The sequence below is a fragment of the Psammomys obesus genome, unplaced genomic scaffold (assembly GCF_907164565.1).
Source record: "Psammomys obesus unplaced genomic scaffold, mPsaObe1.curated_primary_1811, whole genome shotgun sequence".
In the NCBI taxonomy this organism is placed as follows: Eukaryota; Metazoa; Chordata; class Mammalia; order Rodentia; family Muridae; genus Psammomys; species Psammomys obesus.
This window is the reverse complement of record NW_026596149.1, coordinates 13,059,733-13,072,696: the sequence shown is the minus strand read 5'-3', so window position 1 is coordinate 13,072,696 and position 12,964 is coordinate 13,059,733. Positions and strand designations below refer to the sequence as shown.

General features: G+C 38.0%; 1 protein-coding gene across 1 annotated transcript in view; it reads left to right on the top strand.

The window, feature by feature from the left end:
* Window positions 1–778: 778 nt before the first annotated feature.
* Window positions 779–12,964, top strand: part of Celf2 (CUGBP Elav-like family member 2) — an 837,937-nt gene continuing 825,751 nt past the window's right edge. The window contains exon 1 of the mRNA XM_055593762.1: window positions 779–802. The gene's annotated coding sequence lies outside the window, so the exon portion shown is untranslated. The remainder of the gene's footprint in view (window positions 803–12,964) is intronic.

The following is a 12,964-nucleotide window of genomic DNA, read 5'->3' as shown; positions in this document are numbered from 1 at the left end:
AAAGAAAGAAAGAAAGAAAGAAAGAAAGAAAGAAAGAAAGAAAGAAAGAAAGAAAGAAAGAAAGAAAAAAGTCAGAAGTCCAAGGAAAAAATGAGAGCCCTTATAATTTTGATATGTCTTCTGTTGTGTTCATAGATATGTCTATGTTTGTGTTGTAAAGGGAAAAAAAAAAAAAAAAAAAAAACAGGAGAGAATGTGTTTTGGAGTGGGGGAGGGGGACAGTGAGGAATACAAAAGATGGCACAAGATAAACAATATATATTTAATTAATCCATAATTACAAGAAATAGTGATATAATGATCGAGTTAAAAACAAAGCAAACTGTAAGCAAAAGCCCCCGCTGGGTGTGATCAGCTCCCATGGCAAGGAGTGGCATGAGAGTACCCGAGGAGATGCTGCAGAACACCTTCCTGGTCCTGATGCTTAGTTGACAGGACAAGTGAGACCCAAAGAGCAGACAGAATGGTCCCAGCATGCTGGCTGCCTTTTTGTGTTTGAACACTGGCCGTCAGTCCCAGCCTTGCAGGTAATGGAACCCAGCAGGAAGAAGGGGCGGGACCCAACGGTGCAGCCTGAACTGAGAGCAAATTTAAATTACTGAGTTTTTTTTCTTTTTCTTTTTTTTTTTTTTTTTTATTTTTCTACTCTCTGCGACAAACTGAAAAGATTCCAGCACGCTAATTTAACCACCCTGCTTCTTCTTTTCTAGCCCCCCTCCCTGTCTCCCTGCTTCCAGGATAATTAAAAGAGAAACCTGTAAAAGCAACATTCCCGTGAGCAAGTTGGTGCTGCAACGTGCTGGTAAGAAAATGAATTTAATTTTTTTAATCTTTTTTTCTTTTTTTGGCTTTTCTTTTTTTTTTTTTTTAAGAGCTGAAGGCTTTGTCTCTCTAATGCTGTCATAAGCGTGGCTTCCCTGCTGTGAGGGGTTAGCCTGTACTGAAAAGGTATAATTGCCTGATAGATGACCTCCGCGTCATACTTATCACCAGGAATAACGGCATCCCTATCCATCCTGATGATGCTTCTCTCTGCAAACTGACTATTCGATGCCCAGGCGCAACGGGGCTGAGATTGCTACGCTGTGTCAAGGAGCTGCTTGGTTGTTTGGGGTTGGAGTTTCAGTGTCCTGTAAGGAAGAAGTCTTGACTTCCTTAAAGTTGCTGCCTGGCAGGTGTTATTATTTATTGTAACAGGACCCATAACCTTCATTACGTTTTCATGTTTACTTCTTAAACAGGAAGTACAAGGACTAAACTTCTTTTGTTTTATGGTACAGTGTAATTATCACAGACTTCTGTAGTCCAGATAATGAAAGACTAAAGCAAGTGCTCTGTGGAGTGATTTTAATCCCTTTTATCTGTAACTAGTCAGGGGTTCATTAGACAGTGTGAAGGAGAGCCTGTATCGTTTGGAGACTTTGAACTTGAGATGCCAACTTAATTCTTTGAAAGGACAATTTTTTTTTTTTCCGAAAGGACAATTTTTAATTCAACCCAATTGCACTCAACAAGTATTTCTCCACACTGACTGGAGCAGCTATGGAGAATGCTGGTACCTGTTACTCAGTGGTGGGGGAGAAATTTCAACTACTCGGTGTAAATTTCCAGAGGCAAGCTTCTCTCCCTGCCTCCCTGCCTTTAGAACTGACTTCTCACACTGTTCCTGACTGCCTGACTGTTAGCTGTAGAGGAAGATTGCAGGTTAGCTCTCTGCAGACCAGAAGACTTCCCTGCCCTTGGTGCTTATACATTTGCTACTGTTTGATTGGTACCTGTCGTCTACACGCTTCAGATTGTAGTTTAATACTAAAAAGAAGAAAAGGATGGAAATATTCCCGCCGTTGTAATTATTATCTAATACTATGCATGCCATTTAAAAGTATATTTCTATGTAGTAAGTTTTGATCTTATACAGACTTGAGTGTCAAAAATTGGAAGACACATGAAAAGGGTTAAACTTTCTGAGTCCGGCTTAGATCTGGGTCAAAAAACTTAGAAGTGAGGATTTTAAATTTTGCTCTTAAAATGGATAAAAACATCAAGGAATGTAATTTTCTATCCTCCACTGTGCTTTTTAAGCTATAATAGATTTTACTTAGTTTCAAGAAGAAAACGGAGAAGGAGAAATAGAATGGGAGACATTTGAAAGCAGGAGTTAGCAAGTGCCCACCGAAGCCTTTGATAAATGAAATGTCTCCTATGGCTTTTTGAGGTTTGTACACCTTTGCATTTTAGAAAGAATGGAGCTGTGCATACACTGGTCTCTGCGGCTACTCTGTCTGATTGTGTCATCCCTACATTTAACAGCTGTGAACCTTGCCACCCTTGGGTCTTCACCGATGCCCTTAGACCACTTGAAATGTCTAAAAAGACCCCAGAACATTATGAAATGTCAACTGCTAAAACAATTTCTGCCTCTTTACAACAAGAGAAAATGCTGTGGATTTAATAGTTCATTTTTAAAAATCTGTTCTTCGCCGGTAACTGTCTGTTAGTCACGTTTCAGTAATAACTGGAAGAAATTGTTGCCCAGTAACAAGTAACTAAGTCCATAGTGACTTTGCATTGAATCAGTGATCTGAAAGAGCTACCCAGAGATGCGTGCAAGTCAGACAACTGCATTTGTAATTCCTGATTATTAAAAAAAGAAACAAGAAAAAAATCCATTTCTTTATAATTTCACCATTCTCTTTAAATTTTTAATTGTTTGAGGTCTAGGTCTTCTTTTTACATATTTCTAATTGAATGAACAGGTGAAAAACAAAAGTCGGTAGATCTCTATTTCTGGCAGAAAATAAGAATAGGCTAGGATAACCCCAACCTCTCCAAATACTCGTGTTAACAAGATTTGGATCTAGAAAGGCCGTAATGTGTGAAAGCTGCCGCCCTCTCTTACTGAACATCCTGTAAAACCAGGGGTTTCACAGTGCGACTCCGTCACTGAACTAGTAATCAACTCAGGATTCTGTAAATCTCCGACATTGAGATGATGCTTCCCCCATTAATAAACCATTGAACGGTGAAGTCACCTTCACCCTACTCATCTTCCCAACAGATAAAGAACCAGCAATAACCCCCAGGTTCTGATCCCTAAACATAGATGACATCAGAATGTCTTTTATTCTTCCCTGCTGAAGGGTTTGGACATGACAATTTCTAAGATGAAATTCTTCCACAATAATTCCACATTTATCATTAGCTCTTGTGGCATGTGGGAATAGTTTACACCTTATAATTGCACAGGTGTTGAAGTAGAAAATATTTGATGAAAAGACTACACATTGTAACGTTTCACACCAACATACAGACGAAATTATCCGTGATGCCAGAGTGAAAATATGAAGGCAGTATGAAAGCATAAAAGTTGAATCTTTCAGGTTTGATGGGATATTTGCTGGACTTATTGTTAAAAGTGGACTGAGTATAAACAAAACAAGCAGTATGACCAAATCTGGGGGCAAAATGCAAAAAAAAAAAAAAAAAAAAAAAAAAAGAAAAAGCTGTACCTTGATCACCAAAATAATTCTAATGTAGTATAAGTTTATCTAGGAACCTAGTAAAGGTAATTTGATTAATTCATCTTGGTGAACTTAGCATTGTGTAGGGTGTTAAGTAAGAAAATTAGCGTTCTTACCTTACTTCCCATATTCATATCTGCTTAGGTTATTTTTCTATATCCATGTATTCTCATTTTCATATTCTCCCTCTTTCTCTCTCTTCCCTTCTCTCTTTCTTTCTCCATCCCTGTCTCCCTCTCTCTCTTTGCACAGGCACACACATGTGTATATATGTTTAAATTGGTGATACAAGTTGTCTTAAAACCCGTGTTTAATGGCTTTAAAAGAAAAGAAATGACATACAGAGCCAAATGTAAGGAAATATGAAGCCTCATCTCTACCCTACCCATTGCTTTTATTGTTCAGTGTTCTGAGGCTCTGTCTTCTCAGCTTTACAAAAGAGGGAATGACCCCATTCAAACAGCATAATTGATTTATTTCATCAATGATGAAAATGAGGTAACTCCAGTAGAAAGAGTCAGTGGTCCAAAAAGGGAGAATTACCAATGAGTCAGTTACAAATCCTGGTAACCACATCTGTACTGAGCCGATGCAGGCTGGAGTCCATCTCTTGGTTTTAGACTTTTCACTGCTGTCGCTGACACTGGACTATCCCACGGGACCACAGAAAAACACTGCAGCAGAAGACTGAGTCCTGGACTCTGCTGAGACAGCTCTTTTGCCCAACAACCAAAGAGGGAGGGCAGAAACTTAAATTTTCCATATACTTTTCAAATGAACTTGAAATTTTTGATAAGATCTCATTGATACACAGAACTGTGAAAGCACCACAAACACAAAGTAGAAAATGCACATTTGAACAAAAGTTTCCTGTTATCCCTATGCAGGCATTCTTTCCCCCATTCCTAGCTTTGGCTTTCATTCACTAGATTAATTTGCCTTCTACATAATATTAGAAGGCTGGAATCATACACTCTGTGCTTTATTGTGTCCTACTTTTTTCACTTAACATAATACCTTTGAGAGTTATGCATGGTTGTTTCCATAGTTGCAAAATAGCTTTTCCCTGTAAAGCTAACTCACGTGCTTCTTCATTTATTCACCCGTCAGTGGATACTTGGATAGTTTCAACAAAGAAACTTGTAAGAGTCAAATCACAGAAGCATTCATGCTCAAGTTTTTTGTGAGTATGGGTACCCATTTGCATCGTGGAAATATATAGAAATGAAAATACTAGATCATATGGTAAGTGTGTATTTACCTATACAAGTAAGAAAATGAGCCATTTACCCTGTTAGTTGTAGAGTTATGTGTTTCTGCCAGCAGTGTGGGAGAGTTATGGGTGCAGAGGATCTGCCAACAGGTGGTGGTGCCCGTCTTTCAAAAGTCAGCCATTTAAGAGAGTGGAGCACAGTCTCACTGTGATTTTTAATCAGCAGTGACGTGGGAACTGCCTGTGCTGTGTTTCTTTACATAAGGGCATTGACTGATTTGAAAGTGTCTTTTCAAGTCTTCTATCATATTTTTTTTACATATCATATCATGTGCTACTCTTAATATTTTGTTACAGGCATTATTTCTATGTCCTGGATTGAAGCTTCTTCTCAGATATCTGCGTAGAAAATAATTGTCTCCCAGCATATGAGTTTTCCTATTACTTTAATGATATACCTCAGTGACAGTTTTATTTTGATTAATATAATATTTCCCATTACTCCACAATGCCAACACAAGCTTTAAAGACAGGATCTCATGAAGCCCAGGGTGGACCCAATCTCCCTGTATAGTTGAAGATGACCCTGAACTTCCGATCTTCCTTCACATCATGAAGGTTGGGATCACAGATGTGTACTCAACATATTTGTGTATCTCTGTTCCCTGTTTTCTCCCTCCTCCGACGTCCATCCCCTTTGCCTTTCTGAATGGGGATTGAGCATCTTAGCCAGAGTCCTCCTTCTTGCTTAGCTTCCTTAGGTGTACAAGTTTTAGTATGTTTATCCTATATTATATATCTAATATCCACTTATGAGTGAGTATATACCCTGTGTGTCTTTCTGCTTCTGGGATATCTCACTCAGAATGATGTTTTCCAGTTCCCACCATTTACCTGCAACTTTCACGATTTCCTTGCTTTTTTATCACTGAGTAATATTCCATTGTGTAGATGTACCACAATTTCTGTATCCATTCCTCAGTTGAGGGACATCTGGGCTGTTTCCAGCTTCTTGCTATTGCGAATAAAGCTGCTACAAACATGGTTGAGCAGATGTCCTTGTTGTGTACTTGAGCATCTTTTGGATATATGCCTAGGAGTGGTATGGCTGGATCTTGAGGAAGTGCTATTCCTAATTGTCTACCACAGAAGGCCTCCAAAAAGCTCTACCCTGCAGGGTATAGAGGCAGATGCTGAGAATCATAGCAAACTTTGGGCAGAGTGCAGGGAATCTTATCAAAGAAATGGGAGATAGTAAGACCTGGAGAGGACAGGAACTCCACAAGGACAGCAACAGATCCAAAAAGTCTGGGCACTGGGGTCTTTTCTGAGACTGATACTACAGGCAAGGACCACTCATGGAGATGGCCTAGAACCCGTGCACGGAGGTAGCCTATAGTAGCTCAGTGTCCAAGTGGCCTCCATAGCAATGGGGACAGGGACTGTCTGACAGGAACTGATTGGCCTGCTCATTTTTCACATCCCCCTGAGGGGGAAACAGCCTTACCAGGCCACAGAGGAGGACAATACAGCCACTCCTGATGAGACCTGATAGACTAGGATCAGAGGGAAGGGGAGGAGGACCTCCCTTATTAGTGGACTGGGAGAGGGAGAGGAGTGGGAGAGAGGGAGGGTGAGATTGGGAGGGGAGGAGGGAGGGAGGTATGGGGGGAATAAACTGTAGTTAATAAAAATAAAAATAATTTAAAAATATATGAAAAAGAAAAAATATATTTGTATATCTCATAATTTTCTGTTTTCGTCACTTAAATACAACAAAGACTTTTCTCCTAAGTTATGTTTTCTTTGTTTTGAGACAGGGTCTCTTCGTATAGTTGTAGATGTCCTGGAACTCACTTAGTAAACCAGGCAGGCCTCAAGCTTACAGAGATTTGCCTGCTTCTGTTTCTGCCTCTGCTTCTCCAGCGCTGAGACTAAAGGCATTAAAGGCATACACCGCCAACCTGGCCTTTTCCCTAAGTTTTTATCTGTAAATTTTATCATTTTATTTCTATCTCCAGATCTACCATGCATTATGAGTTACTCTACTGAGATTAATATTTTTTCTCATACGGATGGCTCCGGCGCTGTCAATGGAAAGAGCACTCTTTCTCCTCATTTAGTTACCTTATATTATCTGTCAAAACTCAACTAATGCTGCTGTGTGTTGGTCATCTTTGGGAATGTCACTATCCTGTAGTGTTCACTTATGTGTCTACCCTCAGTTTCATTTTGTGTTAATTGACCTAGCTTTATGGCAGACATTTAAAAACAGATAATTCAAATTATTAATATTTTGCTCTTCTTTTTAAACATTGTTTTGCTTTTTACAAGTTGCTCTCATTTCACTATAACTTTCAGAAGTAGCTAGTAAATTTTTACCCAAATTAAAATGCTCTGAAAATTCTTACAGAATCATGTGGAATATGCAGTTCAATTGTAGAGATGCTACATTGACTTAAGTCTCCATTTATAGTTATGCCATTGTTCTTCATTCATTTTGTTGTTCTTTAATTTCTTTCCAGCAATGGACTATGGTTGGAGTATAATTATTTCTCCAATATGTTACATATGTCCCTAAATGTAAAGTTAGTATAGACATTGCTTAAGTACATCTCTATTCTTATTTTATTTTCTGAATATTTGTATCTATTGCATGAAACTATTGATTTCCTGTATAATAACCTCTTAGACTCATACTGATAAAATCAACTACTATTTCTAGTGAGAACATTTAAGAAGATATTTCTTTGGACTTTCTAACTATACCATTATCCCTAAATCATTTTTTCTAATATTTAGCTGGTTGAAATATCTAGATGTTGCAGTAATTATTAAGCAAAAATTATGAAAGTTGACAACTTTGATTTATTACCAATCTTACATAAATGACTGAATCTCTTACCACAGAGCAGGAGAGGCTTTTAGCCATAACTTTCATCAGGAGAAGGCATACCTCTCCGGTTCTTCATGAGTTAAAGAATCTTTCCAGTGAAGGATGTTGCCCCTTTGCATGCCGAGGATATGATTTGCTAATACCCTATAAGGGAGAGAAGCTCGCTGGCATCTGTCTTCTGGTGTATTTGGTGTAGTGACAGACTAAAAATAGTCTCATAGCAGAGTTGGAAATATTCCTTTCTCTTCTGTTTCACAATTCATCTGTGTCAAATTAGAATTCTGTTAATTTTTTTGAATATTTGATGGAATTTACTAGTAAGTTCTCTGGTCTTACTGTTTTCTTTGTGGAAAAACGTGATTATAAATTCAGTTTCATCTCTAGGTCCCCTTGGCAATTTATGCTTTTAAGAGAATTTGTGTATGTTACTTGAGCTATCATAATATGGTCATAGGATGTCCATTATGTTCTTGTTCTTCACATATTATAAGATGTAGAGTTACATCAATTCTTTCTATTAACAGTATGTATTCTAGTTTAATCTCTTTTTTTTTTAAGACAGTCCACTCAGTTTCTGTTCCTGCCATAATGAATTTCTGTCATCTTAGGGCCCTAAATACTACAATCCTGTTGTTTTATAAGGTTTGTTCATACTTGTTTGTATTTGTCAGATATCTATGTACACTTGTGTACATGAGGTTACATGTACATGTACATGAATGGGAAAGTCAGGTCTCAATGTCAGATATATTCCTCAATGATTTTCAACTTCATGTGTGTGTGTGTGTGTGTGTGTGTGTGTGTGTGTGTGTGTGTGTTTGCACATGTCTGAAGGAATGCATGCACCACATGTATGCAGGCTAGAGATTAACAAAGAGGAGATGCTAACCTGGGGAGAAGCCGTGCCACTGTGTAAAATGTGTTCATCATTTTTAACTTTCCTTTTCCTCATAAGCATCAGCTGTGTCTTAAGACTTGGCGCATTCTCCCGTAGGTTCCTAAGGTTCCCATTTATTTGCTTCCACCCTGTTTCCACTGTCTTCCAAACTGGATAACCTGTGCACACAGGTATTTAGGGTTGTTGAGTCTTTATTGTTTTTGTTCTTTAACCCTGATGAGGTTTCAGTTTACTGAAGGTTTTGGTTAGGTTGTTTCCCCTTATTCTCTTTTTTTAATTTAGATTCCTTAAGTTTTCAGTTAGAACATCATACACCCTTTAGTTATTTGAACATGTGCGTTAGAGCTGTGATAAAAGTTTTATCAGCTAACTCTTACCCCTGGGACTACTAGAAGTCAGTTTCTATGTCCTGTCTTTGTTCTACTCCGTGTGTTACACTGTTATGTTTATATGAGTGTAACAAAGGATCCTTCAGTGTTTTAAGAGTCCTCACATTTTTTCCACTCTTTATTTTGCATGGACATGACTGGCCAATTTATCTTCCATACAATACATAGTCACTGATGTTTCTGCTCAGTTACCAACTTCTCAAGAGGGATTTTATTTTTAGTCAGCTTCTGGAGGTCTTCTCTGAGTGTGCAAAACAGGCTCATGTTTGAGTGTTCACCTTTCTTTAGCTTTGTGTGTTCTTGCTTTCTTGTACCATTTGTCTAAATCCAGATGCTTTGGTGATATCCCCTGCTTCTTGCTTTGACACTTCCACCCCACATGGCTGGTTCTCTGCTGCCTATGTGTTGCACAAATAGGAAGTGTTTTTAGCTTGAAGCAAATAAAAATTCCATATCTTGTCTCCTGAATTTTCTCAGGAATACATTCGCCCCTGATCTCTTCCTGCTCTGTTGCTGAACTCTAAAATCTCTACTCCACACATATACTTCCGCCATCCTCTGAATACTGTGGCTTTGGGTTACATTCACCTACAGTTATATTGATCTCTAAAGCTTCATCTTCCCATTCAGCAGTTCCATACTCTAATTTCTGGCAGTACTTGTTGACCAGGATTGGTTTTTCTTCTGCCACAGCCATAAGTATTGGGAAATAGCCTTAGTCTATGAACTTATCATTTTTGCCCTGTATTATTATCCTTCTTAAAGAACTTTAGAATATTTTGTCTACACTTAGATATACCCCACTCTCTTTAAACTACCAGGACCTTTTGTATATTATCCAATCTTTATAGTTGCAAAATGTTTGTAGATTTTGAATCTTTGTTGACCTAACTGTAAATTACTCTTATACCTATACTGATATATAACTGATATCAATATGTCACATAAATGGCTTAAAAGTATGTTATGTCAAGTCAAATTTTTGTATCGTTTTTCAAGTACATCAGTCTCAAACTTTCCCTCTGGTTATTATACTTCATTATGAAATAGATGATATGTTCCCATCACACAGCTGCATTTTAGGACCTAGAAGTGTTGAAATGTTCTGATGACACCCATTATTTTGTACAACTAATAAGTACTAATAAAAAAAGGAATTGGTCTTTCTATCTCCCCCTTTTTCCATAACACTCCCTGCACTCTGCCCAAAGTTTAACTATGAGTCTCAGCATCTGCTTCAATGCCCTGATGGATAGAGTCTTTCAGAGGACCCCTGTGGGAAGCTCCTGTCCTGTTCCCTGTCTTCTCCTACTTCTGATGTCTATCCTGTTTGCTCTTCTGAATGAGGATTAAGCCTCTTCCCTAGGGTCTTCTTGGAGCTCTACAAGAAGACCAACACAGCTAAAAAATCTGGGCTCAGGGGGTGCTGCGGAGAGTGAAGAATTAACCAAGGACCGTGCCTGGAGGAACCTAGACACCTTGCGGAGATGTAGCCCATGGCAGCTCAGTGTCCTGTGAGCTCCCTAGTAAGTAGAACAGGGGCTTTCTCTGACATCGACTCAGTGGCTGACTTGTTGATCACCTGACTTGGCCACAGAGAAAGAGGATCCAGAGAGTCCTGATGAGACCTGATAGGCTATGGTCAGATAGTAGGGGAGGAGGACTTCCCCTATCAGTGGACTATGGGAGGAACATGGGGAGGAGGAAAAAGAGTAAGGGTGGGATTGGTAGGAGATGAAAGAGGCAGCAACAGCCAGGGTACAAAGTGAATAAATTGTACTAAATAATCATAATAAAGAAAAAAATAAAATAATAATAATTGGGAGCATTGAATTTTACAAAAAGAACTTTGGATAAGCTGCCTTTCCTGAGTATGCTAGTTAATCATGATTGTCTCCTTGACTAGATTCAGAATAACATTGGAGATGTTCCTTTTGGCATATCTATGAGGACATTTCCAAAAAGGCTTAAGGGAGAAAGACCCACACTGACTGTGGACAGCCCCATTTCGTAGGCGGGAGTACCAGATTTATTTTCTACCTATAGCTGGCATGTGACCAGCTGCCTGTGAAGCCATTTCACCCTTTACGCTTACTCTACCAGGATTTGAAATTGTGTCCCTTCAAACTGTTAGTCAAAGCAGTTACTAATCCATTGTCAAGTATTTGTTAACCAAGGCAATGAGCTTTGTTCTGCTATGGAACAAAACGATAAGATTCTAGCTTAGTCATCTAATGATTCCAAAGTCTCCTTCAGTGACTGACTGGGCTACCATCGATAGTCATAAATATATTGAGATCCTGTAAGAGATAGGTACTTAGGTCATCAGGTGTTTGTTTGTACTCTTCATTTTGGGATTCAAACAATGGCTTATTGAAAAATATAAATGCTGCTGAAAGAAATTTTCAGTCATCAAATAAAGAGTATTTACAATAGTAACTAACAAGTACATTTGTAAGAATCTTCATTGGTGTAAGCAAGAAATATACTTTGTATTTAGGAAAAGGAATTGTAGAGAAGAAATCCTGCTCCCTACAGCTTTTGACACTATAGTAGATTAAAGTGTGAACTCAACCCCCAGAAAAATTAAATGTTGATAGAAAATTTCCACTACCTCACAATGTGAGCCGATTTGGAAAGGAGCCATTGCAAATGAAAGTTGTTAAAATTATATTAAAATAAAGTTGGCCCTTCATTCAATGTGATATTCTTAAGATACCACATAAAGACAGAGACACAGAAGGATTTGATTTGGGTGCCCTTAGACATTGATTGAGTCAGGGGCCAGACTTTTGCTTCTGCACAGTAAGAAAAGCCCAGTAAGTCACCAGGAACAAAAAAGAAATCACCCACAGGCTTCAGAGGGAGAATTACAGTTTTATTTTGAACTTCTAACCCCTAAAATTGTGATACATTGGATTTCTGTTGTTTTAACTCACCTAGTTTGTGATAATATTTTATAACAGGTCATATATTGGAATCATTGTCAGATAGACACATAGCAAGATTTAAAGGAAAAAAAAAAAATGATTTACTTGGGAAACTTCTTAAAAAAATTCTTGGTGAGGAATGGTGTATGCCATAGTATGTTACAGAGATATTTGGCTACTATTCAGTTTAGTTTTGTTTTATATCATTGTTGTGCTTTTAGTCAATCATATTTGTAAAACAAACTAAAAGGAATAACTATTAACTCACTGAAAGAAAAACCAAGACTACATTTCACTAAAGTGTTTGTGCAGGGTCACATACTAAGCTCTTAGAAATGCTGGACAAGAGATAAAATGGCCATCTGCATTGTTAATTTTTCCTCCACGATGAATCACAGCCATTAAATATCAAGCATTGGAGTTAAACAGTAGTTATTGGGGGACTAGAGAGCTGGGTTAGTGAAGAGCACTGGATGCTTTTGTAAAGCACCGGGGTTGTATTCCTAGCACTTACTGAGCAGCTCACAGCTGTTGGTAACTGGAATCCCAGAGGTCAGACAGACTCTTCTGGCCTTTGTGGCCACTCCTTTCATGTGGTGCCTAAGACATACATTCCGTACATTTGGGTGAAATACCCATATACATGAAATCAAATAAGAGAATAAAATATAAAACATTAATTCTTAACAATTAATAATTTCAACATCTGAAGGAGAAACCTTTTGAATTAGGTAAACCAAACATTATATCTTAGAAGGAGATTTCTTGGTTGCAATTTTCATTTTTGTAGCCATGCTATTTTCTATAATGTGAACAAGGAAGGTTTCCCTGGGAAAGGTACAATTAGGTTCTAGCATGATCTTAGGAAGGAAGTCATGGGATATTCTGAGATACAACATTCATGGACAAAAGAAATCAGTATACAAGTAGTAGAAGTTTACAGAGTAGTGAATTTAGTGTGGTTACAATATATCAGTTAGTAGAATGGTAAGAAAGAAAGAAAGAAAGAAAGAAAGAAAGAAAGAAAGAAAGAAAGAAAGAAAGAAAGAAAGAAAGAAAGAAAGAAAGAAAGAAAGAAAGAAAGAAAGAAAGAAAGAAAGAAAGAAAGAAAGAAAGA